This window comes from Microcebus murinus, chromosome 15 (assembly GCF_040939455.1).
Source record: "Microcebus murinus isolate Inina chromosome 15, M.murinus_Inina_mat1.0, whole genome shotgun sequence".
Taxonomy (NCBI): domain Eukaryota; kingdom Metazoa; phylum Chordata; class Mammalia; order Primates; family Cheirogaleidae; genus Microcebus; species Microcebus murinus.
This window is the reverse complement of record NC_134118.1, coordinates 77,436,499-77,461,016: the sequence shown is the minus strand read 5'-3', so window position 1 is coordinate 77,461,016 and position 24,518 is coordinate 77,436,499. Positions and strand designations below refer to the sequence as shown.

The following is a 24,518-nucleotide window of genomic DNA, read 5'->3' as shown; positions in this document are numbered from 1 at the left end:
GAAAAGTAAAAGGAGGCCTGTGGAGCAGGTCTGGGTGCGACTCCGGATCCCCCAACATCAGGTGCCACCACCAAAGATTCCTACGTGTAGCCCATAGAACCCCAAAAGCAACGGGACGAGTTCTGGTCACATACTCCCTCCAAATGACATCCTGGCCTTCTTCTGGAACTCCCTCCCCTCTCAGACTCTCAAGGTTTCCTCCAGCGTGTCGGTTCCCACAGAGCAGACCTTTGGTCTGAGACCTGACAGTCCAGAAGCCACGCATGCTGCCGCGTGACGGCGGTGTCGCGGCTTGGGACAAGAGGAGGCCCCACGGTGCGGGCTGGGGCGCCAGGCACCGCGGCGGGCGCTGAGGGTGGGGGTGACCCCCACCCCGGGCCGCCGCCTCGCTCCCAGAGAGGGGACAGAACAAGAGGCAAAACAAAAAAAAAAAAAAAGAAGAAGCCTACGGCACCCGGTATTCCCAGGCGGTCTCCCATCCAAGTACTAACCAGGCCCGACCCTGCTTAGCTTCCGAGACCAGACGAGGTCGGGCGCGTTCAGGGTGGTGTGGCCCTAGACGGCGGAGGGCGCCCCTGCCCCGCTCAAGAAGCCGAGCCTCTCTGCGCTTCCCCGCCGCCTCCTCCCGCCCCAGGCCCCGCACCGGCGCTGACCCGCGCCGGGCCGGGCCTGTTGAGTTCACCGGCCGGGTCCGGCGGGCTCCGAGGGACGGGGGTGACAGGCGGGGCGGGGCGGGCAGGGAGCGGTGGGCCGGGGTGGGGGGCTGTCTCTCTATACACACACACACACACACACACACACTCACACTCACACAAGATGCGCCTCCACGGCTGGACTCGCCAAGGTGGAGACCTTCCAGCCCCCTTCCTCTCCTCGCCTGGCCTCCTTCACCTACCCGCCCCCCACCCCCAGCTCGTGGCCGCCCCCGCCGCCGCCGCCGCCGCCGCCGCCGCCGCCGCCGCCGCCGCCGCCGATTGCGCACGCGCGGATCGCCCGCCCTTTGACCCCAGGCAGGGGCCGCCCTCCCCGACAACCCCTTTCAGCTGGGCCCCCCACCCTGTGGGTGGGCTGCCGCCTATTCCCCCGGGCCCCGGGCTGGGGCACAGCGCATGGGGGAGGGGAGCGAGTGTATGGGGCGTCTCTCTCTCTCTCTAGGGATGTGTCCCATGGGTGGGGTGGCGTGGTTTGTGGGGCGCTGAAGAAATCAGTCCCCTCCATCTCCTACCTCTGGAAAACGCCCAAGCCCTTGGAGAACTGCCGGCAACGCGACCGGGGGGGCCGGGACCCTCCTCTGTGTCCTCCTGTGGCCCAGTCCAAGGGGCCGGGGCCTGGGCCTGGCCGGGGCTGCATTGGACCCCGACCACCCTGGCGTGTGGACTCGCTAAAAATCGGCCATTAGATATTGGATTCCAGCTTCATTGAGGTCATTTCACTAATGAGTGCACCGGAAAGAGTTTCCTAATCCATCTGTGAGGGTGGCAACTGAAAGAGAATTTTAAAGCTGACAGAATAGGCGAGGAAAGGCATAGGAGATTTCCACACCCAGTAAGGAAGCCTTTCCCGAAATGGAAGAAAGAAACGAGCAAACAGAAACACCGGTAGCCCGCCAGGATCAGAGTCTGCCCCCGAGAGAAAGTACCCTGACCAGGTTCACCCGTGGGTGGGTGGCGAGCTAGCGGCATTCAGAAGAGCGAGGCCCGCAGTCTGTGCAGAAGACACCTGCACTCGGGTGTGTGTGTGGCGGCACGATTCACAAGCAGCTCCAGATGTTAAGCCAAGGAGAAGCCAGGGAGTTCCCAACGCCCCAGGTGTCCTCAGCCCACGACTGGCTGCTGGGGGAATGCGAAGCCCGGCTCCTTGTCTCAGAGCGGGACAACCAGGAGGTGTGACGTACACCCCGGGGTTCCCAGGAGGATCAGGCTGAAGCTGGGACTTGGCCTGAAAGTGTCCCCTCGCATGGCCACCCCCTTCCCCTTCCTGCTCCTCTACTCCTGGTGCCCCTCCATCCAGGGGCCAGACCTTAAAGAGTCACCCGCAAGAGAATCCTGGTCCCAAAGGAGCCTTCTGGGGGACCCGTGCTGAGAGAGGTTGTGGGCATGGCCCGCTGGGGCTCTGCCCGACCCAGGGCTGAGAGATGCAACCTCCCAGCTCTGGGTCCCTGCAGGGGAAGCGTTGGCAAGCACAGGGCCAGTCCTCCAAAGGCCCAGGTGCAGGGAGCCCAGGCCAAGCAGCCTGTGGAAGAAGCCACCCCGGGAAGACGACTGCAGGCCACGGCCCTTCCCACCTCCTCCTCCTCCTCCTCCTGCTCCTCCACCCCCACCGACCTCCCACCCCCCACCCCCGACATGGCGCAGGGCTCAGAGACACCTCAGACACTTGCTACCCAAAGTGCAAAGGGCATCAGTTGCTCCTCCAAACCCCCCCCCCTGCCCAGCAGACCGCGTCGTCCAGCCAGCCCCCGGGCCTCCCTGGGGTGCCCAGCACAAAAGTGCAGACAACCACCGGACCCTCAATCTCAGTTTTCGGATGTTTTTGCCACTCTAAGGACCCGCAGGCCAGCTGGGCCTTCTGGCAGGACAGAGAGCCCCGGAATCCGACGTGGAGAGCTGGGTGTACGTCCCCACGAGGAGGCGGTCCCCACCTCCGCGGCTCTCCCCTTGCGGGGGTGGTGAAAGCAGCCACGGGGCCTCGGAGAAGACACCAGGCTGGGCGCCCGCCCCACAGTGGGGGCACGTCCCCCGCAGGCCACTTAGCGACGGCCGCCGGCCGGCGGACGGTTGGGTGGCGCGAGACGCTGCGGCCGCCCTGCTACCGGGTTCCTGGGAGGGCGTCCTGGAACCAGCGTCCACACCAAGCCCTTGGAAGGCCCAGGCGACGGAGGAGCCCCGTCAGGCAGGGGCCGAGGACGGTGACGGCCCGGGCGGGGAGGAGCGTGTCAGGCAGGGGCAGAGGACGGTGACAGGTGACAGGCCGGGCGGGAAGGAGTCAGTCAGGCAGGGGCCGAGGAGGAGACGGGCTGGGTAAGGGTTAGGGTTAGAGTCAGGGCACAAGTCACAATCGCAAAGACCTGGAAGCGACCCGAGTGCCCATCGACCCACGAGTGCGTAAATGAAATGTGGCGCGTGGACACCACGGAGTGCTATTCAGCTAGGAGGAGCAGCGGTGAGAGGGCACCTCTCGTGGTTCTCCTGGCCAGAGCTGGAACCCGTTCCAGTAAGCCAGGTAGCCCAAGAATGGACACACGAGCACCACGTGCTCGCGCTCACCAGCAAATGGGTACGAACCGATGGACACCTAAGTGGACACAGAGGAATCACCTTCATCGGGTGGGTGTCGGGCGGGTGGGGGGAGGGGATGGGCATACACCTCCATTAGGAATGGGGTGGGTGCGCACCGACTGGGGCATGGGCGCACTTGAGGCTCTGACCCGAGGGGGGAGGCTGGGAGAGGGCAACGTACCCGACCTTAACATTGGTACCCCCACAATACGCTGGAACGACATCAGAGGTAAATGAATAAGAACACAGGGGGGAGGGGGGCACGGGCAACACATGTCACCTTAATACTTGGACTCCCATCATCTGCTTGAAAAGAGAGAGAAAAGAAAATGCAATCATAGAGATAAGAGACACTTTTTAAAAATAATGAATCCGAAGAGAAAAGTAAAAGGAGGCCTGTGGAGCAGGTCTGGGTGCGACTCCGGATCCCCCAACATCAGGTGCCACCACCAAAGATTCCTACGTGTAGCCCATAGAACCCCAAAAGCAACGGGACGAGTTCTGGTCACATACTCCCTCCAAATGACATCCTGGCCTTCTTCTGGAACTCCCTCCCCTCTCAGACTCTCAAGGTTTCCTCCAGCGTGTCGGTTCCCACAGAGCAGACCTTTGGTCTGAGACCTGACAGTCCAGAAGCCACGCATGCTGCCGCGTGACGGCGGTGTCGCGGCTTGGGACAAGAGGAGGCCCCACGGTGCGGGCTGGGGCGCCAGGCACCGCGGCGGGCGCTGAGGGTGGGGGTGACCCCCACCCCGGGCCGCCGCCTCGCTCCCAGAGAGGGGACAGAACAAGAGGCAAAACAAAAAAAAAAAAAAAGAAGAAGCCTACGGCACCCGGTATTCCCAGGCGGTCTCCCATCCAAGTACTAACCAGGCCCGACCCTGCTTAGCTTCCGAGACCAGACGAGGTCGGGCGCGTTCAGGGTGGTGTGGCCCTAGACGGCGGAGGGCGCCCCTGCCCCGCTCAAGAAGCCGAGCCTCTCTGCGCTTCCCCGCCGCCTCCTCCCGCCCCAGGCCCCGCACCGGCGCTGACCCGCGCCGGGCCGGGCCTGTTGAGTTCACCGGCCGGGTCCGGCGGGCTCCGAGGGACGGGGGTGACAGGCGGGGCGGGGCGGGCAGGGAGCGGTGGGCCGGGGTGGGGGGCTGTCTCTCTATACACACACACACACACACACACACACTCACACTCACACAAGATGCGCCTCCACGGCTGGACTCGCCAAGGTGGAGACCTTCCAGCCCCCTTCCTCTCCTCGCCTGGCCTCCTTCACCTACCCGCCCCCCACCCCCAGCTCGTGGCCGCCCCCGCCGCCGCCGCCGCCGCCGCCGCCGCCGCCGCCGCCGCCGCCGATTGCGCACGCGCGGATCGCCCGCCCTTTGACCCCAGGCAGGGGCCGCCCTCCCCGACAACCCCTTTCAGCTGGGCCCCCCACCCTGTGGGTGGGCTGCCGCCTATTCCCCCGGGCCCCGGGCTGGGGCACAGCGCATGGGGGAGGGGAGCGAGTGTATGGGGCGTCTCTCTCTCTCTCTAGGGATGTGTCCCATGGGTGGGGTGGCGTGGTTTGTGGGGCGCTGAAGAAATCAGTCCCCTCCATCTCCTACCTCTGGAAAACGCCCAAGCCCTTGGAGAACTGCCGGCAACGCGACCGGGGGGGCCGGGACCCTCCTCTGCGTCCTCCTGTGGCCCAGTCCAAGGGGCCGGGGCCTGGGCCTGGCCGGGGCTGCATTGGACCCCGACCACCCTGGCGTGTGGACTCGCTAAAAATCGGCCATTAGATATTGGATTCCAGCTTCATTGAGGTCATTTCACTAATGAGTGCACCGGAAAGAGTTTCCTAATCCATCTGTGAGGGTGGCAACTGAAAGAGAATTTTAAAGCTGACAGAATAGGCGAGGAAAGGCATAGGAGATTTCCACACCCAGTAAGGAAGCCTTTCCCGAAATGGAAGAAAGAAACGAGCAAACAGAAACACCGGTAGCCCGCCAGGATCAGAGTCTGCCCCCGAGAGAAAGTACCCTGACCAGGTTCACCCGTGGGTGGGTGGCGAGCTAGCGGCATTCAGAAGAGCGAGGCCCGCAGTCTGTGCAGAAGACACCTGCACTCGGGTGTGTGTGTGGCGGCACGATTCACAAGCAGCTCCAGATGTTAAGCCAAGGAGAAGCCAGGGAGTTCCCAACGCCCCAGGTGTCCTCAGCCCACGACTGGCTGCTGGGGGAATGCGAAGCCCGGCTCCTTGTCTCAGAGCGGGACAACCAGGAGGTGTGACGTACACCCCGGGGTTCCCAGGAGGATCAGGCTGAAGCTGGGACTTGGCCTGAAAGTGTCCCCTCGCATGGCCACCCCCTTCCCCTTCCTGCTCCTCTACTCCTGGTGCCCCTCCATCCAGGGGCCAGACCTTAAAGAGTCACCCGCAAGAGAATCCTGGTCCCAAAGGAGCCTTCTGGGGGACCCGTGCTGAGAGAGGTTGTGGGCATGGCCCGCTGGGGCTCTGCCCGACCCAGGGCTGAGAGATGCAACCTCCCAGCTCTGGGTCCCTGCAGGGGAAGCGTTGGCAAGCACAGGGCCAGTCCTCCAAAGGCCCAGGTGCAGGGAGCCCAGGCCAAGCAGCCTGTGGAAGAAGCCACCCCGGGAAGACGACTGCAGGCCACGGCCCTTCCCACCTCCTCCTCCTCCTCCTCCTGCTCCTCCACCCCCACCGACCTCCCACCCCCCACCCCCGACATGGCGCAGGGCTCAGAGACACCTCAGACACTTGCTACCCAAAGTGCAAAGGGCATCAGTTGCTCCTCCAAACCCCCCCCCCTGCCCAGCAGACCGCGTCGTCCAGCCAGCCCCCGGGCCTCCCTGGGGTGCCCAGCACAAAAGTGCAGACAACCACCGGACCCTCAATCTCAGTTTTCGGATGTTTTTGCCACTCTAAGGACCCGCAGGCCAGCTGGGCCTTCTGGCAGGACAGAGAGCCCCGGAATCCGACGTGGAGAGCTGGGTGTACGTCCCCACGAGGAGGCGGTCCCCACCTCCGCGGCTCTCCCCTTGCGGGGGGGGGTGAAAGCAGCCACGGGGCCTCGGAGAAGACACCAGGCTGGGCGCCCGCCCCACAGTGGGGGCACGTCCCCCGCAGGCCACTTAGCGACGGCCGCCGGCCGGCGGACGGTTGGGTGGCGCGAGACGCTGCGGCCGCCCTGCTACCGGGTTCCTGGGAGGGCGTCCTGGAACCAGCGTCCACACCAAGCCCTTGGAAGGCCCAGGCGACGGAGGAGCCCCGTCAGGCAGGGGCCGAGGACGGTGACGGCCCGGGCGGGGAGGAGCGTGTCAGGCAGGGGCAGAGGACGGTGACAGGTGACAGGCCGGGCGGGAAGGAGTCAGTCAGGCAGGGGCCGAGGAGGAGACGGGCTGGGTAAGGGTTAGGGTTAGAGTCAGGGCACAAGTCACAATCGCAAAGACCTGGAAGCGACCCGAGTGCCCATCGACCCACGAGTGCGTAAATGAAATGTGGCGCGTGGACACCACGGAGTGCTATTCAGCTAGGAGGAGCAGCGGTGAGAGGGCACCTCTCGTGGTTCTCCTGGCCAGAGCTGGAACCCGTTCCAGTAAGCCAGGTAGCCCAAGAATGGACACACGAGCACCACGTGCTCGCGCTCACCAGCAAATGGGTACGAACCGATGGACACCTAAGTGGACACAGAGGAATCACCTTCATCGGGTGGGTGTCGGGCGGGTGGGGGGAGGGGATGGGCATACACCTCCATTAGGAATGGGGTGGGTGCGCACCGACTGGGGGATGGGCGCACTTGAGGCTCTGACCCGAGGGGGGAGGCAGGGAGAGGGCAACGTACCCGACCCTAACATTGGTACCCCCACAATACGCTGGAACGACATCAGAGGTAAATGAATAAGAACACAGGGGGGAGGGGGGCACGGGCAACACATGTCACCTTAATACTTGGACTCCCATCATCTGCTTGAAAAGAGAGAGAAAAGAAAATGCAATCATAGAGATAAGAGACACTTTTTAAAAATAATGAATCCGAAGAGAAAAGTAAAAGGAGGCCTGTGGAGCAGGTCTGGGTGCGACTCCGGATCCCCCAACATCAGGTGCCACCACCAAAGATTCCTACGTGTAGCCCATAGAACCCCAAAAGCAACGGGACGAGTTCTGGTCACATACTCCCTCCAAATGACATCCTGGCCTTCTTCTGGAACTCCCTCCCCTCTCAGACTCTCAAGGTTTCCTCCAGCGTGTCGGTTCCCACAGAGCAGACCTTTGGTCTGAGACCTGACAGTCCAGAAGCCACGCATGCTGCCGCGTGACGGCGGTGTCGCGGCTTGGGACAAGAGGAGGCCCCACGGTGCGGGCTGGGGCGCCAGGCACCGCGGCGGGCGCTGAGGGTGGGGGTGACCCCCACCCCGGGCCGCCGCCTCGCTCCCAGAGAGGGGACAGAACAAGAGGCAAAACAAAAAAAAAAAAAAAGAAGAAGCCTACGGCACCCGGTATTCCCAGGCGGTCTCCCATCCAAGTACTAACCAGGCCCGACCCTGCTTAGCTTCCGAGACCAGACGAGGTCGGGCGCGTTCAGGGTGGTGTGGCCCTAGACGGCGGAGGGCGCCCCTGCCCCGCTCAAGAAGCCGAGCCTCTCTGCGCTTCCCCGCCGCCTCCTCCCGCCCCAGGCCCCGCACCGGCGCTGACCCGCGCCGGGCCGGGCCTGTTGAGTTCACCGGCCGGGTCCGGCGGGCTCCGAGGGACGGGGGTGACAGGCGGGGCGGGGCGGGCAGGGAGCGGTGGGCCGGGGTGGGGGGCTGTCTCTCTATACACACACACACACACACACACACACTCACACTCACACAAGATGCGCCTCCACGGCTGGACTCGCCAAGGTGGAGACCTTCCAGCCCCCTTCCTCTCCTCGCCTGGCCTCCTTCACCTACCCGCCCCCCACCCCCAGCTCGTGGCCGCCCCCGCCGCTGCCGCCGCCGCCGCCGCCGCCGCCGCCGATTGCGCACGCGCGGATCGCCCGCCCTTTGACCCCAGGCAGGGGCCGCCCTCCCCGACAACCCCTTTCAGCTGGGCCCCCCACCCTGTGGGTGGGCTGCCGCCTATTCCCCCGGGCCCCGGGCTGGGGCACAGCGCATGGGGGAGGGGAGCGAGTGTATGGGGCGTCTCTCTCTCTCTCTAGGGATGTGTCCCATGGGTGGGGTGGCGTGGTTTGTGGGGCGCTGAAGAAATCAGTCCCCTCCATCTCCTACCTCTGGAAAACGCCCAAGCCCTTGGAGAACTGCCGGCAACGCGACCGGGGGGGCCGGGACCCTCCTCTGTGTCCTCCTGTGGCCCAGTCCAAGGGGCCGGGGCCTGGGCCTGGCCGGGGCTGCATTGGACCCCGACCACCCTGGCGTGTGGACTCGCTAAAAATCGGCCATTAGATATTGGATTCCAGCTTCATTGAGGTCATTTCACTAATGAGTGCACCGGAAAGAGTTTCCTAATCCATCTGTGAGGGTGGCAACTGAAAGAGAATTTTAAAGCTGACAGAATAGGCGAGGAAAGGCATAGGAGATTTCCACACCCAGTAAGGAAGCCTTTCCCGAAATGGAAGAAAGAAACGAGCAAACAGAAACACCGGTAGCCCGCCAGGATCAGAGTCTGCCCCCGAGAGAAAGTACCCTGACCAGGTTCACCCGTGGGTGGGTGGCGAGCTAGCGGCATTCAGAAGAGCGAGGCCCGCAGTCTGTGCAGAAGACACCTGCACTCGGGTGTGTGTGTGGCGGCACGATTCACAAGCAGCTCCAGATGTTAAGCCAAGGAGAAGCCAGGGAGTTCCCAACGCCCCAGGTGTCCTCAGCCCACGACTGGCTGCTGGGGGAATGCGAAGCCCGGCTCCTTGTCTCAGAGCGGGACAACCAGGAGGTGTGACGTACACCCCGGGGTTCCCAGGAGGATCAGGCTGAAGCTGGGACTTGGCCTGAAAGTGTCCCCTCGCATGGCCACCCCCTTCCCCTTCCTGCTCCTCTACTCCTGGTGCCCCTCCATCCAGGGGCCAGACCTTAAAGAGTCACCCGCAAGAGAATCCTGGTCCCAAAGGAGCCTTCTGGGGGACCCGTGCTGAGAGAGGTTGTGGGCATGGCCCGCTGGGGCTCTGCCCGACCCAGGGCTGAGAGATGCAACCTCCCAGCTCTGGGTCCCTGCAGGGGAAGCGTTGGCAAGCACAGGGCCAGTCCTCCAAAGGCCCAGGTGCAGGGAGCCCAGGCCAAGCAGCCTGTGGAAGAAGCCACCCCGGGAAGACGACTGCAGGCCACGGCCCTTCCCACCTCCTCCTCCTCCTCCTCCTGCTCCTCCACCCCCACCGACCTCCCACCCCCCACCCCCGACATGGCGCAGGGCTCAGAGACACCTCAGACACTTGCTACCCAAAGTGCAAAGGGCATCAGTTGCTCCTCCAAACCCCCCCCCCTGCCCAGCAGACCGCGTCGTCCAGCCAGCCCCCGGGCCTCCCTGGGGTGCCCAGCACAAAAGTGCAGACAACCACCGGACCCTCAATCTCAGTTTTCGGATGTTTTTGCCACTCTAAGGACCCGCAGGCCAGCTGGGCCTTCTGGCAGGACAGAGAGCCCCGGAATCCGACGTGGAGAGCTGGGTGTACGTCCCCACGAGGAGGCGGTCCCCACCTCCGCGGCTCTCCCCTTGCGGGGGGGGGTGAAAGCAGCCACGGGGCCTCGGAGAAGACACCAGGCTGGGCGCCCGCCCCACAGTGGGGGCACGTCCCCCGCAGGCCACTTAGCGACGGCCGCCGGCCGGCGGACGGTTGGGTGGCGCGAGACGCTGCGGCCGCCCTGCTACCGGGTTCCTGGGAGGGCGTCCTGGAACCAGCGTCCACACCAAGCCCTTGGAAGGCCCAGGCGACGGAGGAGCCCCGTCAGGCAGGGGCCGAGGACGGTGACGGCCCGGGCGGGGAGGAGCGTGTCAGGCAGGGGCAGAGGACGGTGACAGGTGACAGGCCGGGCGGGAAGGAGTCAGTCAGGCAGGGGCCGAGGAGGAGACGGGCTGGGTAAGGGTTAGGGTTAGAGTCAGGGCACAAGTCACAATCGCAAAGACCTGGAAGCGACCCGAGTGCCCATCGACCCACGAGTGCGTAAATGAAATGTGGCGCGTGGACACCACGGAGTGCTATTCAGCTAGGAGGAGCAGCGGTGAGAGGGCACCTCTCGTGGTTCTCCTGGCCAGAGCTGGAACCCGTTCCAGTAAGCCAGGTAGCCCAAGAATGGACACACGAGCACCACGTGCTCGCGCTCACCAGCAAATGGGTACGAACCGATGGACACCTAAGTGGACACAGAGGAATCACCTTCATCGGGTGGGTGTCGGGCGGGTGGGGGGAGGGGATGGGCATACACCTCCATTAGGAATGGGGTGGGTGCGCACCGACTGGGGGATGGGCGCACTTGAGGCTCTGACCCGAGGGGGGAGGCAGGGAGAGGGCAACGTACCCGACCCTAACATTGGTACCCCCACAATACGCTGGAACGACATCAGAGGTAAATGAATAAGAACACAGGGGGGAGGGGGGCACGGGCAACACATGTCACCTTAATACTTGGACTCCCATCATCTGCTTGAAAAGAGAGAGAAAAGAAAATGCAATCATAGAGATAAGAGACACTTTTTAAAAATAATGAATCCGAAGAGAAAAGTAAAAGGAGGCCTGTGGAGCAGGTCTGGGTGCGACTCCGGATCCCCCAACATCAGGTGCCACCACCAAAGATTCCTACGTGTAGCCCATAGAACCCCAAAAGCAACGGGACGAGTTCTGGTCACATACTCCCTCCAAATGACATCCTGGCCTTCTTCTGGAACTCCCTCCCCTCTCAGACTCTCAAGGTTTCCTCCAGCGTGTCGGTTCCCACAGAGCAGACCTTTGGTCTGAGACCTGACAGTCCAGAAGCCACGCATGCTGCCGCGTGACGGCGGTGTCGCGGCTTGGGACAAGAGGAGGCCCCACGGTGCGGGCTGGGGCGCCAGGCACCGCGGCGGGCGCTGAGGGTGGGGGTGACCCCCACCCCGGGCCGCCGCCTCGCTCCCAGAGAGGGGACAGAACAAGAGGCAAAACAAAAAAAAAAAAAAAGAAGAAGCCTACGGCACCCGGTATTCCCAGGCGGTCTCCCATCCAAGTACTAACCAGGCCCGACCCTGCTTAGCTTCCGAGACCAGACGAGGTCGGGCGCGTTCAGGGTGGTGTGGCCCTAGACGGCGGAGGGCGCCCCTGCCCCGCTCAAGAAGCCGAGCCTCTCTGCGCTTCCCCGCCGCCTCCTCCCGCCCCAGGCCCCGCACCGGCGCTGACCCGCGCCGGGCCGGGCCTGTTGAGTTCACCGGCCGGGTCCGGCGGGCTCCGAGGGACGGGGGTGACAGGCGGGGCGGGGCGGGCAGGGAGCGGTGGGCCGGGGTGGGGGGCTGTCTCTCTATACACACACACACACACACACACACACTCACACTCACACAAGATGCGCCTCCACGGCTGGACTCGCCAAGGTGGAGACCTTCCAGCCCCCTTCCTCTCCTCGCCTGGCCTCCTTCACCTACCCGCCCCCCACCCCCAGCTCGTGGCCGCCCCCGCCGCTGCCGCCGCCGCCGCCGCCGCCGCCGCCGATTGCGCACGCGCGGATCGCCCGCCCTTTGACCCCAGGCAGGGGCCGCCCTCCCCGACAACCCCTTTCAGCTGGGCCCCCCACCCTGTGGGTGGGCTGCCGCCTATTCCCCCGGGCCCCGGGCTGGGGCACAGCGCATGGGGGAGGGGAGCGAGTGTATGGGGCGTCTCTCTCTCTCTCTAGGGATGTGTCCCATGGGTGGGGTGGCGTGGTTTGTGGGGCGCTGAAGAAATCAGTCCCCTCCATCTCCTACCTCTGGAAAACGCCCAAGCCCTTGGAGAACTGCCGGCAACGCGACCGGGGGGGCCGGGACCCTCCTCTGTGTCCTCCTGTGGCCCAGTCCAAGGGGCCGGGGCCTGGGCCTGGCCGGGGCTGCATTGGACCCCGACCACCCTGGCGTGTGGACTCGCTAAAAATCGGCCATTAGATATTGGATTCCAGCTTCATTGAGGTCATTTCACTAATGAGTGCACCGGAAAGAGTTTCCTAATCCATCTGTGAGGGTGGCAACTGAAAGAGAATTTTAAAGCTGACAGAATAGGCGAGGAAAGGCATAGGAGATTTCCACACCCAGTAAGGAAGCCTTTCCCGAAATGGAAGAAAGAAACGAGCAAACAGAAACACCGGTAGCCCGCCAGGATCAGAGTCTGCCCCCGAGAGAAAGTACCCTGACCAGGTTCACCCGTGGGTGGGTGGCGAGCTAGCGGCATTCAGAAGAGCGAGGCCCGCAGTCTGTGCAGAAGACACCTGCACTCGGGTGTGTGTGTGGCGGCACGATTCACAAGCAGCTCCAGATGTTAAGCCAAGGAGAAGCCAGGGAGTTCCCAACGCCCCAGGTGTCCTCAGCCCACGACTGGCTGCTGGGGGAATGCGAAGCCCGGCTCCTTGTCTCAGAGCGGGACAACCAGGAGGTGTGACGTACACCCCGGGGTTCCCAGGAGGATCAGGCTGAAGCTGGGACTTGGCCTGAAAGTGTCCCCTCGCATGGCCACCCCCTTCCCCTTCCTGCTCCTCTACTCCTGGTGCCCCTCCATCCAGGGGCCAGACCTTAAAGAGTCACCCGCAAGAGAATCCTGGTCCCAAAGGAGCCTTCTGGGGGACCCGTGCTGAGAGAGGTTGTGGGCATGGCCCGCTGGGGCTCTGCCCGACCCAGGGCTGAGAGATGCAACCTCCCAGCTCTGGGTCCCTGCAGGGGAAGCGTTGGCAAGCACAGGGCCAGTCCTCCAAAGGCCCAGGTGCAGGGAGCCCAGGCCAAGCAGCCTGTGGAAGAAGCCACCCCGGGAAGACGACTGCAGGCCACGGCCCTTCCCACCTCCTCCTCCTCCTCCTCCTGCTCCTCCACCCCCACCGACCTCCCACCCCCCACCCCCGACATGGCGCAGGGCTCAGAGACACCTCAGACACTTGCTACCCAAAGTGCAAAGGGCATCAGTTGCTCCTCCAAACCCCCCCCCCTGCCCAGCAGACCGCGTCGTCCAGCCAGCCCCCGGGCCTCCCTGGGGTGCCCAGCACAAAAGTGCAGACAACCACCGGACCCTCAATCTCAGTTTTCGGATGTTTTTGCCACTCTAAGGACCCGCAGGCCAGCTGGGCCTTCTGGCAGGACAGAGAGCCCCGGAATCCGACGTGGAGAGCTGGGTGTACGTCCCCACGAGGAGGTGGTCCCCACCTCCGCGGCTCTCCCCTTGCGGGGGGGGGTGAAAGCAGCCACGGGGCCTCGGAGAAGACACCAGGCTGGGCGCCCGCCCCACAGTGGGGGCACGTCCCCCGCAGGCCACTTAGCGACGGCCGCCGGCCGGCGGACGGTTGGGTGGCGCGAGACGCTGCGGCCGCCCTGCTACCGGGTTCCTGGGAGGGCGTCCTGGAACCAGCGTCCACACCAAGCCCTTGGAAGGCCCAGGCGACGGAGGAGCCCCGTCAGGCAGGGGCCGAGGACGGTGACGGCCCGGGCGGGGAGGAGCGTGTCAGGCAGGGGCAGAGGACGGTGACAGGTGACAGGCCGGGCGGGAAGGAGTCAGTCAGGCAGGGGCCGAGGAGGAGACGGGCTGGGTAAGGGTTAGGGTTAGAGTCAGGGCACAAGTCACAATCGCAAAGACCTGGAAGCGACCCGAGTGCCCATCGACCCACGAGTGCGTAAATGAAATGTGGCGCGTGGACACCACGGAGTGCTATTCAGCTAGGAGGAGCAGCGGTGAGAGGGCACCTCTCGTGGTTCTCCTGGCCAGAGCTGGAACCCGTTCCAGTAAGCCAGGTAGCCCAAGAATGGACACACGAGCACCACGTGCTCGCGCTCACCAGCAAATGGGTACGAACCGATGGACACCTAAGTGGACACAGAGGAATCACCTTCATCGGGTGGGTGTCGGGCGGGTGGGGGGAGGGGATGGGCATACACCTCCATTAGGAATGGGGTGGGTGCGCACCGACTGGGGGATGGGCGCACTTGAGGCTCTGACCCGAGGGGGGAGGCAGGGAGAGGGCAACGTACCCGACCCTAACATTGGTACCCCCACAATACGCTGGAACGACATCAGAGGTAAATGAATAAGAACACAGGGGGGAGGGGGGCACGGGCAACACATGTCACCTTAATACTTGGACTCCCATCATCTGCTTGAAAAGAGAGAGAAAAGAAAATGCAATCATAGAGATAAGAGACACTTTTTAAAAATAATGAATCCGAAGAGAAAAGTAAAAGGAGGCCTGTGGAGCAGGTCTGGGTGCGACTCCGGATCCCCCAACATCAGGTGCCACCACCAAAGATTCCTACGTGTAGCCCATAGAACCCCAAAAGCAACGGGACGAGTTCTGGTCACATACTCCCTCCAAATGACATCCTGGCCTTCTTCTGGAACTCCCTCCCCTCTCAGACTCTCAAGGTTTCCTCCAGCGTGTCGGTTCCCACAGAGCAGACCTTTGGTCTGAGACCTGACAGTCCAGAAGCCACGCATGCTGCCGCGTGACGGCGGTGTCGCGGCTTGGGACAAGAGGAGGCCCCACGGTGCGGGCTGGGGCGCCAGGCACCGCGGCGGGCGCTGAGGGTGGGGGTGACCCCCACCCCGGGCCGCCGCCTCGCTCCCAGAGAGGGGACAGAACAAGAGGCAAAACAAAAAAAAAAAAAAAGAAGAAGCCTACGGCACCCGGTATTCCCAGGCGGTCTCCCATCCAAGTACTAACCAGGCCCGACCCTGCTTAGCTTCCGAGACCAGACGAGGTCGGGCGCGTTCAGGGTGGTGTGGCCCTAGACGGCGGAGGGCGCCCCTGCCCCGCTCAAGAAGCCGAGCCTCTCTGCGCTTCCCCGCCGCCTCCTCCCGCCCCAGGCCCCGCACCGGCGCTGACCCGCGCCGGGCCGGGCCTGTTGAGTTCACCGGCCGGGTCCGGCGGGCTCCGAGGGACGGGGGTGACAGGCGGGGCGGGGCGGGCAGGGAGCGGTGGGCCGGGGTGGGGGGCTGTCTCTCTATACACACACACACACACACACACACACTCACACTCACACAAGATGCGCCTCCACGGCTGGACTCGCCAAGGTGGAGACCTTCCAGCCCCCTTCCTCTCCTCGCCTGGCCTCCTTCACCTACCCGCCCCCCACCCCCAGCTCGTGGCCGCCCCCGCCGCCGCCGCCGCCGCCGCCGCCGCCGCCGATTGCGCACGCGCGGATCGCCCGCCCTTTGACCCCAGGCAGGGGCCGCCCTCCCCGACAACCCCTTTCAGCTGGGCCCCCCACCCTGTGGGTGGGCTGCCGCCTATTCCCCCGGGCCCCGGGCTGGGGCACAGCGCATGGGGGAGGGGAGCGAGTGTATGGGGCGTCTCTCTCTCTCTCTAGGGATGTGTCCCATGGGTGGGGTGGCGTGGTTTGTGGGGCGCTGAAGAAATCAGTCCCCTCCATCTCCTACCTCTGGAAAACGCCCAAGCCCTTGGAGAACTGCCGGCAACGCGACCGGGGGGGCCGGGACCCTCCTCTGCGTCCTCCTGTGGCCCAGTCCAAGGGGCCGGGGCCTGGGCCTGGCCGGGGCTGCATTGGACCCCGACCACCCTGGCGTGTGGACTCGCTAAAAATCGGCCATTAGATATTGGATTCCAGCTTCATTGAGGTCATTTCACTAATGAGTGCACCGGAAAGAGTTTCCTAATCCATCTGTGAGGGTGGCAACTGAAAGAGAATTTTAAAGCTGACAGAATAGGCGAGGAAAGGCATAGGAGATTTCCACACCCAGTAAGGAAGCCTTTCCCGAAATGGAAGAAAGAAACGAGCAAACAGAAACACCGGTAGCCCGCCAGGATCAGAGTCTGCCCCCGAGAGAAAGTACCCTGACCAGGTTCACCCGTGGGTGGGTGGCGAGCTAGCGGCATTCAGAAGAGCGAGGCCCGCAGTCTGTGCAGAAGACACCTGCACTCGGGTGTGTGTGTGGCGGCACGATTCACAAGCAGCTCCAGATGTTAAGCCAAGGAGAAGCCAGGGAGTTCCCAACGCCCCAGGTGTCCTCAGCCCACGACTGGCTGCTGGGGGAATGCGAAGCCCGGCTCCTTGTCTCAGAGCGGGACAACCAGGAGGTGTGACGTACACCCCGGGGTTCCCAGGAGGATCAGGCTGAAGCTGGGACTTGGCCTGAAAGTGTCCCCTCGCATGGCCACCCCCTTCCCCTTCCTGCTCCTCTACTCCTGGTGCCCCTCCATCCAGGGGCCAGACCTTAAAGAGTCACCCGCAAGAGAATCCTGGTCCCAAAGGAGCCTTCTGGGGGACCCGTGCTGAGAGAGGTTGTGGGCATGGCCCGCTGGGGCTCTGCCCGACCCAGGGCTGAGAGATGCAACCTCCCAGCTCTGGGTCCCTGCAGGGGAAGCGTTGGCAAGCACAGGGCCAGTCCTCCAAAGGCCCAGGTGCAGGGAGCCCAGGCCAAGCAGCCTGTGGAAGAAGCCACCCCGGGAAGACGACTGCAGGCCACGGCCCTTCCCACCTCCTCCTCCTCCTCCTCCTGCTCCTCCACCCCCACCGACCTCCCACCCCCCACCCCCGACATGGCGCAGGGCTCAGAGACACCTCAGACACTTGCTACCCAAAGTGCAAAGGGCATCAGTTGCTCCTCCAAACCCCCCCCCCTGCCCAGCAGACCGCGTCGTCCAGCCAGCCCCCGGGCCTCCCTGGGGTGCCCAGCACAAAAGTGCAGACAACCACCGGACCCTCAATCTCAGTTTTCGGATGTTTTTGCCACTCTAAGGACCCGCAGGCCAGCTGGGCCTTCTGGCAGGACAGAGAGCCCCGGAATCCGACGTGGAGAGCTGGGTGTACGTCCCCACGAGGAGGCGGTCCCCACCTCCGCGGCTCTCCCCTTGCGGGGGGGGGTGAAAGCAGCCACGGGGCCTCGGAGAAGACACCAGGCTGGGCGCCCGCCCCACAGTGGGGGCACGTCCCCCGCAGGCCACTTAGCGACGGCCGCCGGCCGGCGGACGGTTGGGTGGCGCGAGACGCTGCGGCCGCCCTGCTACCGGGTTCCTGGGAGGGCGTCCTGGAACCAGCGTCCACACCAAGCCCTTGGAAGGCCCAGGCGACGGAGGAGCCCCGTCAGGCAGGGGCCGAGGACGGTGACGGCCCGGGCGGGGAGGAGCGTGTCAGGCAGGGGCAGAGGACGGTGACAGGTGACAGGCCGGGCGGGAAGGAGTCAGTCAGGCAGGGGCCGAGGAGGAGACGGGCTGGGTAAGGGTTAGGGTTAGAGTCAGGGCACAAGTCACAATCGCAAAGACCTGGAAGCGACCCGAGTGCCCATCGACCCACGAGTGCGTAAATGAAATGTGGCGCGTGGACACCACGGAGTGCTATTCAGCTAGGAGGAGCAGCGGTGAGAGGGCACCTCTCGTGGTTCTCCTGGCCAGAGCTGGAACCCGTTCCAGTAAGCCAGGTAGCCCAAGAATGGACACACGAGCACCACGTGCTCGCGCTCACCAGCAAATGGGTACGAACCGATGGACACCTAAGTGGACACAGAGGAATCACCTTCATCGGGTGGGTGTCGGGCGGGTGGGGGGAGGGGATGGGCATACACCTCCATTAGGAATGGGGTGGGTGCGCACCGACTGGGGGATGGGCGCACTTGAGGCTCTGACCCGAGGGGGGAGGCAGGGAGAGGGCAACGTACCCGACCCTAACATTGGTACCCCCACAATACGCTGGAACGACATCAGAGGTAAATGAATAAGAACACAGGGGGGAGGGGGGCACGGGCAACACATGTCACCTTAATACTTGGACTCCCATCATCTGCTTGAAAAGAGAGAGAAAAGAAAATGCAATCATAGAGATAAGAGACACTTTTTAAAAATAATGAATCCGAAGAGAAAAGTAAAAGGAGGCCTGTGGAGCAGGTCTGGGTGCGACTCCGGATCCCCCAACATCAGGTGCCACCACCAAAGATTCCTACGTGTAGCCCATAGAACCCCAAAAGCAACGGGACGAGTTCTGGTCACATACTCCCTCCAAATGACATCCTGGCCTTCTTCTGGAACTCCCTCCCCTCTCAGACTCTCAAGGTTTCCTCCAGCGTGTCGGTTCCCACAGAGCAGACCTTTGGTCTGAGACCTGACAGTCCAGAAGCCACGCATGCTGCCGCGTGACGGCGGTGTCGCGGCTTGGGACAAGAGGAGGCCCCACGGTGCGGGCTGGGGCGCCAGGCACCGCGGCGGGCGCTGAGGGTGGGGGTGACCCCCACCCCGGGCCGCCGCCTCGCTCCCAGAGAGGGGACAGAACAAGAGGCAAAACAAAAAAAAAAAAAAAGAAGAAGCCTACGGCACCCGGTATTCCCAGGCGGTCTCCCATCCAAGTACTAACCAGGCCCGACCCTGCTTAGCTTCCGAGACCAGACGAGGTCGGGCGCGTTCAGGGTGGTGTGGCCCTAGACGGCGGAGGGCGCCCCTGCCCCGCTCAAGAAGCCGAGCCTCTCTGCGCTTCCCCGCCGCCTCCTCCCGCCCCAGGCCCCGCACCGGCGCTGACCCGCGCCGGGCCGGGCCTGTTGAGTTCACCGGCCGGGTCCGGCGGGCTCCGAGGGACGGGGGTGACAGGCGGGGCGGGGCGGGCAGGGAGCGGTGGGCCGGGGTGGGGGGCTGTCTCTCTATACACACACACACACACACACACACACTCACACTCACACAAGATGCGCCTCCACGGCTGGACTCGCCAAGGTGGAGACCTTCCAGCCCCCTTCCTCTCCTCGCCTGGCCTCCTTCACCTACCCGCCCCCCACCCCCAGCTCGTGGCCGCCCCCGCCGCCGCCGCCGCCGCCGCCGCCGCCGATTGCGCACGCGCGGATCGCCCGCCCTTTGACCCCAGGCAGGGGCCGCCCTCCCCGACAACCCCTTTCAGCTGGGCCCCCCACCCTGTGGGTGGGCTGCCGCCTATTCCCCCGGGCCCCGGGCTGGGGCACAGCGCATGGGGGAGGGGAGCGAGTGTATGGGGCGTCTCTCTCTCTCTCTAGGGATGTGTCCCATGGGTGGGGTGGCGTGGTTTGTGGGGCGCTGAAGAAATCAGTCCCCTCCATCTCCTACCTCTGGAAAACGCCCAAGCCCTTGGAGAACTGCCGGCAACGCGACCGGGGGGGCCGGGACCCTCCTCTGCGTCCTCCTGTGGCCCAGTCCAAGGGGCCGGGGCCTGGGCCTGGCCGGGGCTGCATTGGACCCCGACCACCCTGGCGTGTGGACTCGCTAAAAATCGGCCATTAGATATTGGATTCCAGCTTCATTGAGGTCATTTCACTAATGAGTGCACCGGAAAGAGTTTCCTAATCCATCTGTGAGGGTGGCAACTGAAAGAGAATTTTAAAGCTGACAGAATAGGCGAGGAAAGGCATAGGAGATTTCCACACCCAGTAAGGAAGCCTTTCCCGAAATGGAAGAAAGAAACGAGCAAACAGAAACACCGGTAGCCCGCCAGGATCAGAGTCTGCCCCCGAGAGAAAGTACCCTGACCAGGTTCACCCGTGGGTGGGTGGCGAGCTAGCGGCATTCAGAAGAGCGAGGCCCGCAGTCTGTGCAGAAGACACCTGCACTCGGGTGTGTGTGTGGCGGCACGATTCACAAGCAGCTCCAGATGTTAAGCCAAGGAGAAGCCAGGGAGTTCCCAACGCCCCAGGTGTCCTCAGCCCACGACTGGCTGCTGGGGGAATGCGAAGCCCGGCTCCTTGTCTCAGAGCGGGACAACCAGGAGGTGTGACGTACACCCCGGGGTTCCCAGGAGGATCAGGCTGAAGCTGGGACTTGGCCTGAAAGTGTCCCCTCGCATGGCCACCCCCTTCCCCTTCCTGCTCCTCTACTCCTGGTGCCCCTCCATCCAGGGGCCAGACCTTAAAGAGTCACCCGCAAGAGAATCCTGGTCCCAAAGGAGCCTTCTGGGGGACCCGTGCTGAGAGAGGTTGTGGGCATGGCCCGCTGGGGCTCTGCCCGACCCAGGGCTGAGAGATGCAACCTCCCAGCTCTGGGTCCCTGCAGGGGAAGCGTTGGCAAGCACAGGGCCAGTCCTCCAAAGGCCCAGGTGCAGGGAGCCCAGGCCAAGCAGCCTGTGGAAGAAGCCACCCCGGGAAGACGACTGCAGGCCACGGCCCTTCCCACCTCCTCCTCCTCCTCCTCCTGCTCCTCCACCCCCACCGACCTCCCACCCCCCACCCCCGACATGGCGCAGGGCTCAGAGACACCTCAGACACTTGCTACCCAAAGTGCAAAGGGCATCAGTTGCTCCTCCAAACCCCCCCCCCTGCCCAGCAGACCGCGTCGTCCAGCCAGCCCCCGGGCCTCCCTGGGGTGCCCAGCACAAAAGTGCAGACAACCACCGGACCCTCAATCTCAGTTTTCGGATGTTTTTGCCACTCTAAGGACCCGCAGGCCAGCTGGGCCTTCTGGCAGGACAGAGAGCCCCGGAATCCGACGTGGAGAGCTGGGTGTACGTCCCCACGAGGAGGCGGTCCCCACCTCCGCGGCTCTCCCCTTGCGGGGGGGGGTGAAAGCAGCCACGGGGCCTCGGAGAAGACACCAGGCTGGGCGCCCGCCCCACAGTGGGGGCACGTCCCCCGCAGGCCACTTAGCGACGGCCGCCGGCCGGCGGACGGTTGGGTGGCGCGAGACGCTGCGGCCGCCCTGCTACCGGGTTCCTGGGAGGGCGTCCTGGAACCAGCGTCCACACCAAGCCCTTGGAAGGCCCAGGCGACGGAGGAGCCCCGTCAGGCAGGGGCCGAGGACGGTGACGGCCCGGGCGGGGAGGAGCGTGTCAGGCAGGGGCAGAGGACGGTGACAGGTGACAGGCCGGGCGGGAAGGAGTCAGTCAGGCAGGGGCCGAGGAGGAGACGGGCTGGGTAAGGGTTAGGGTTAGAGTCAGGGCACAAGTCACAATCGCAAAGACCTGGAAGCGACCCGAGTGCCCATCGACCCACGAGTGCGTAAATGAAATGTGGCGCGTGGACACCACGGAGTGCTATTCAGCTAGGAGGAGCAGCGGTGAGAGGGCACCTCTCGTGGTTCTCCTGGCCAGAGCTGGAACCCGTTCCAGTAAGCCAGGTAGCCCAAGAATGGACACACGAGCACCACGTGCTCGCGCTCACCAGCAAATGGGTACGAACCGATGGACACCTAAGTGGACACAGAGGAATCACCTTCATCGGGTGGGTGTCGGGCGGGTGGGGGGAGGGGATGGGCATACACCTCCATTAGGAATGGGGTGGGTGCGCACCGACTGGGGGATGGGCGCACTTGAGGCTCTGACCCGAGGGGGGAGGCAGGGAGAGGGCAACGTACCCGACCCTAACATTGGTACCCCCACAATACGCTGGAACGACATCAGAGGTAAATGAATAAGAACACAGGGGGGAGGGGGGCACGGGCAACACATGTCACCTTAATACTTGGACTCCCATCATCTGCTTGAAAAGAGAGAGAAAAGAAAATGCAATCATAGAGATAAGAGACACTTTTTAAAAATAATGAATCCGAAGAGAAAAGTAAAAGGAGGCCTGTGGAGCAGGTCTGGGTGCGACTCCGGATCCCCCAACATCAGGTGCCACCACCAAAGATTCCTACGTGTAGCCCATAGAACCCCAAAAGCAACGGGACGAGTTCTGGTCACATACTCCCTCCAAATGACATCCTGGCCTTCTTCTGGAACTCCCTCCCCTCTCAGACTCTCAAGGTTTCCTCCAGCGTGTCGGTTCCCACAGAGCAGACCTTTGGTCTGAGACCTGACAGTCCAGAAGCCACGCATGCTGCCGCGTGACGGCGGTGTCGCGGCTTGGGACAAGAGGAGGCCCCACGGTGCGGGCTGGGGCGCCAGGCACCGCGGCGGGCGCTGAGGGTGGGGGTGACCCCCACCCCGGGCCGCCGCCTCGCTCCCAGAGAGGGGACAGAACAAGAGGCAAAACAAAAAAAAAAAAAAAGAAGAAGCCTACGGCACCCGGTATTCCCAGGCGGTCTCCCATCCAAGTACTAACCAGGCCCGACCCTGCTTAGCTTCCGAGACCAGACGAGGTCGGGCGCGTTCAGGGTGGTGTGGCCCTAGACGGCGGAGGGCGCCCCTGCCCCGCTCAAGAAGCCGAGCCTCTCTGCGCTTCCCCGCCGCCTCCTCCCGCCCCAGGCCCCGCACCGGCGCTGACCCGCGCCGGGCCGGGCCTGTTGAGTTCACCGGCCGGGTCCGGCGGGCTCCGAGGGACGGGGGTGACAGGCGGGGCGGGGCGGGCAGGGAGCGGTGGGCCGGGGTGGGGGGCTGTCTCTCTATACACACACACACACACACACACACACTCACACTCACACAAGATGCGCCTCCACGGCTGGACTCGCCAAGGTGGAGACCTTCCAGCCCCCTTCCTCTCCTCGCCTGGCCTCCTTCACCTACCCGCCCCCCACCCCCAGCTCGTGGCCGCCCCCGCCGCCGCCGCCGCCGCCGCCGCCGCCGCCGATTGCGCACGCGCGGATCGCCCGCCCTTTGACCCCAGGCAGGGGCCGCCCTCCCCGACAACCCCTTTCAGCTGGGCCCCCCACCCTGTGGGTGGGCTGCCGCCTATTCCCCCGGGCCCCGGGCTGGGGCACAGCGCATGGGGGAGGGGAGCGAGTGTATGGGGCGTCTCTCTCTCTCTCTAGGGATGTGTCCCATGGGTGGGGTGGCGTGGTTTGTGGGGCGCTGAAGAAATCAGTCCCCTCCATCTCCTACCTCTGGAAAACGCCCAAGCCCTTGGAGAACTGCCGGCAACGCGACCGGGGGGGCCGGGACCCTCCTCTGCGTCCTCCTGTGGCCCAGTCCAAGGGGCCGGGGCCTGGGCCTGGCCGGGGCTGCATTGGACCCCGACCACCCTGGCGTGTGGACTCGCTAAAAATCGGCCATTAGATATTGGATTCCAGCTTCATTGAGGTCATTTCACTAATGAGTGCACCGGAAAGAGTTTCCTAATCCATCTGTGAGGGTGGCAACTGAAAGAGAATTTTAAAGCTGACAGAATAGGCGAGGAAAGGCATAGGAGATTTCCACACCCAGTAAGGAAGCCTTTCCCGAAATGGAAGAAAGAAACGAGCAAACAGAAACACCGGTAGCCCGCCAGGATCAGAGTCTGCCCCCGAGAGAAAGTACCCTGACCAGGTTCACCCGTGGGTGGGTGGCGAGCTAGCGGCATTCAGAAGAGCGAGGCCCGCAGTCTGTGCAGAAGACACCTGCACTCGGGTGTGTGTGTGGCGGCACGATTCACAAGCAGCTCCAGATGTTAAGCCAAGGAGAAGCCAGGGAGTTCCCAACGCCCCAGGTGTCCTCAGCCCACGACTGGCTGCTGGGGGAATGCGAAGCCCGGCTCCTTGTCTCAGAGCGGGACAACCAGGAGGTGTGACGTACACCCCGGGGTTCCCAGGAGGATCAGGCTGAAGCTGGGACTTGGCCTGAAAGTGTCCCCTCGCATGGCCACCCCCTTCCCCTTCCTGCTCCTCTACTCCTGGTGCCCCTCCATCCAGGGGCCAGACCTTAAAGAGTCACCCGCAAGAGAATCCTGGTCCCAAAGGAGCCTTCTGGGGGACCCGTGCTGAGAGAGGTTGTGGGCATGGCCCGCTGGGGCTCTGCCCGACCCAGGGCTGAGAGATGCAACCTCCCAGCTCTGGGTCCCTGCAGGGGAAGCGTTGGCAAGCACAGGGCCAGTCCTCCAAAGGCCCAGGTGCAGGGAGCCCAGGCCAAGCAGCCTGTGGAAGAAGCCACCCCGGGAAGACGACTGCAGGCCACGGCCCTTCCCACCTCCTCCTCCTCCTCCTCCTGCTCCTCCACCCCCACCGACCTCCCACCCCCCACCCCCGACATGGCGCAGGGCTCAGAGACACCTCAGACACTTGCTACCCAAAGTGCAAAGGGCATCAGTTGCTCCTCCAAACCCCCCCCCCTGCCCAGCAGACCGCGTCGTCCAGCCAGCCCCCGGGCCTCCCTGGGGTGCCCAGCACAAAAGTGCAGACAACCACCGGACCCTCAATCTCAGTTTTCGGATGTTTTTGCCACTCTAAGGACCCGCAGGCCAGCTGGGCCTTCTGGCAGGACAGAGAGCCCCGGAATCCGACGTGGAGAGCTGGGTGTACGTCCCCACGAGGAGGCGGTCCCCACCTCCG

The 24,518-nt window shown here is 64.0% G+C and overlaps 7 non-coding genes across 7 annotated transcripts; all 7 read right to left on the bottom strand.

The window, feature by feature from the left end:
• Positions 1 to 442: 442 nt before the first annotated feature.
• Positions 443 to 561, bottom strand: LOC142876422 (5S ribosomal RNA). The gene has a single exon (XR_012923323.1). It is a non-coding gene; the product is annotated as a 5S ribosomal RNA (ribosomal RNA).
• A 3,538-nt stretch (positions 562 to 4,099) lies between these two features.
• LOC142876421 (5S ribosomal RNA) lies at positions 4,100 to 4,218 on the bottom strand. Its single transcript, XR_012923322.1, has one exon. It is a non-coding gene; the product is annotated as a 5S ribosomal RNA (ribosomal RNA).
• Positions 4,219 to 7,754: 3,536 nt separating this feature from the next.
• Positions 7,755 to 7,873, bottom strand: LOC142876420 (5S ribosomal RNA). Its single transcript, XR_012923321.1, has one exon. It is a non-coding gene; the product is annotated as a 5S ribosomal RNA (ribosomal RNA).
• Positions 7,874 to 11,400: 3,527 nt separating this feature from the next.
• LOC142876834 (5S ribosomal RNA) lies at positions 11,401 to 11,519 on the bottom strand. The gene has a single exon (XR_012923646.1). It is a non-coding gene; the product is annotated as a 5S ribosomal RNA (ribosomal RNA).
• Positions 11,520 to 15,046: 3,527 nt separating this feature from the next.
• On the bottom strand, positions 15,047 to 15,165 carry LOC142876833 (5S ribosomal RNA). The gene has a single exon (XR_012923645.1). It is a non-coding gene; the product is annotated as a 5S ribosomal RNA (ribosomal RNA).
• A 3,524-nt stretch (positions 15,166 to 18,689) lies between these two features.
• Positions 18,690 to 18,808, bottom strand: LOC142876832 (5S ribosomal RNA). Its single transcript, XR_012923644.1, has one exon. It is a non-coding gene; the product is annotated as a 5S ribosomal RNA (ribosomal RNA).
• A 3,521-nt stretch (positions 18,809 to 22,329) lies between these two features.
• LOC142876821 (5S ribosomal RNA) lies at positions 22,330 to 22,448 on the bottom strand. The gene has a single exon (XR_012923636.1). It is a non-coding gene; the product is annotated as a 5S ribosomal RNA (ribosomal RNA).
• Positions 22,449 to 24,518: the final 2,070 nt, after the last annotated feature.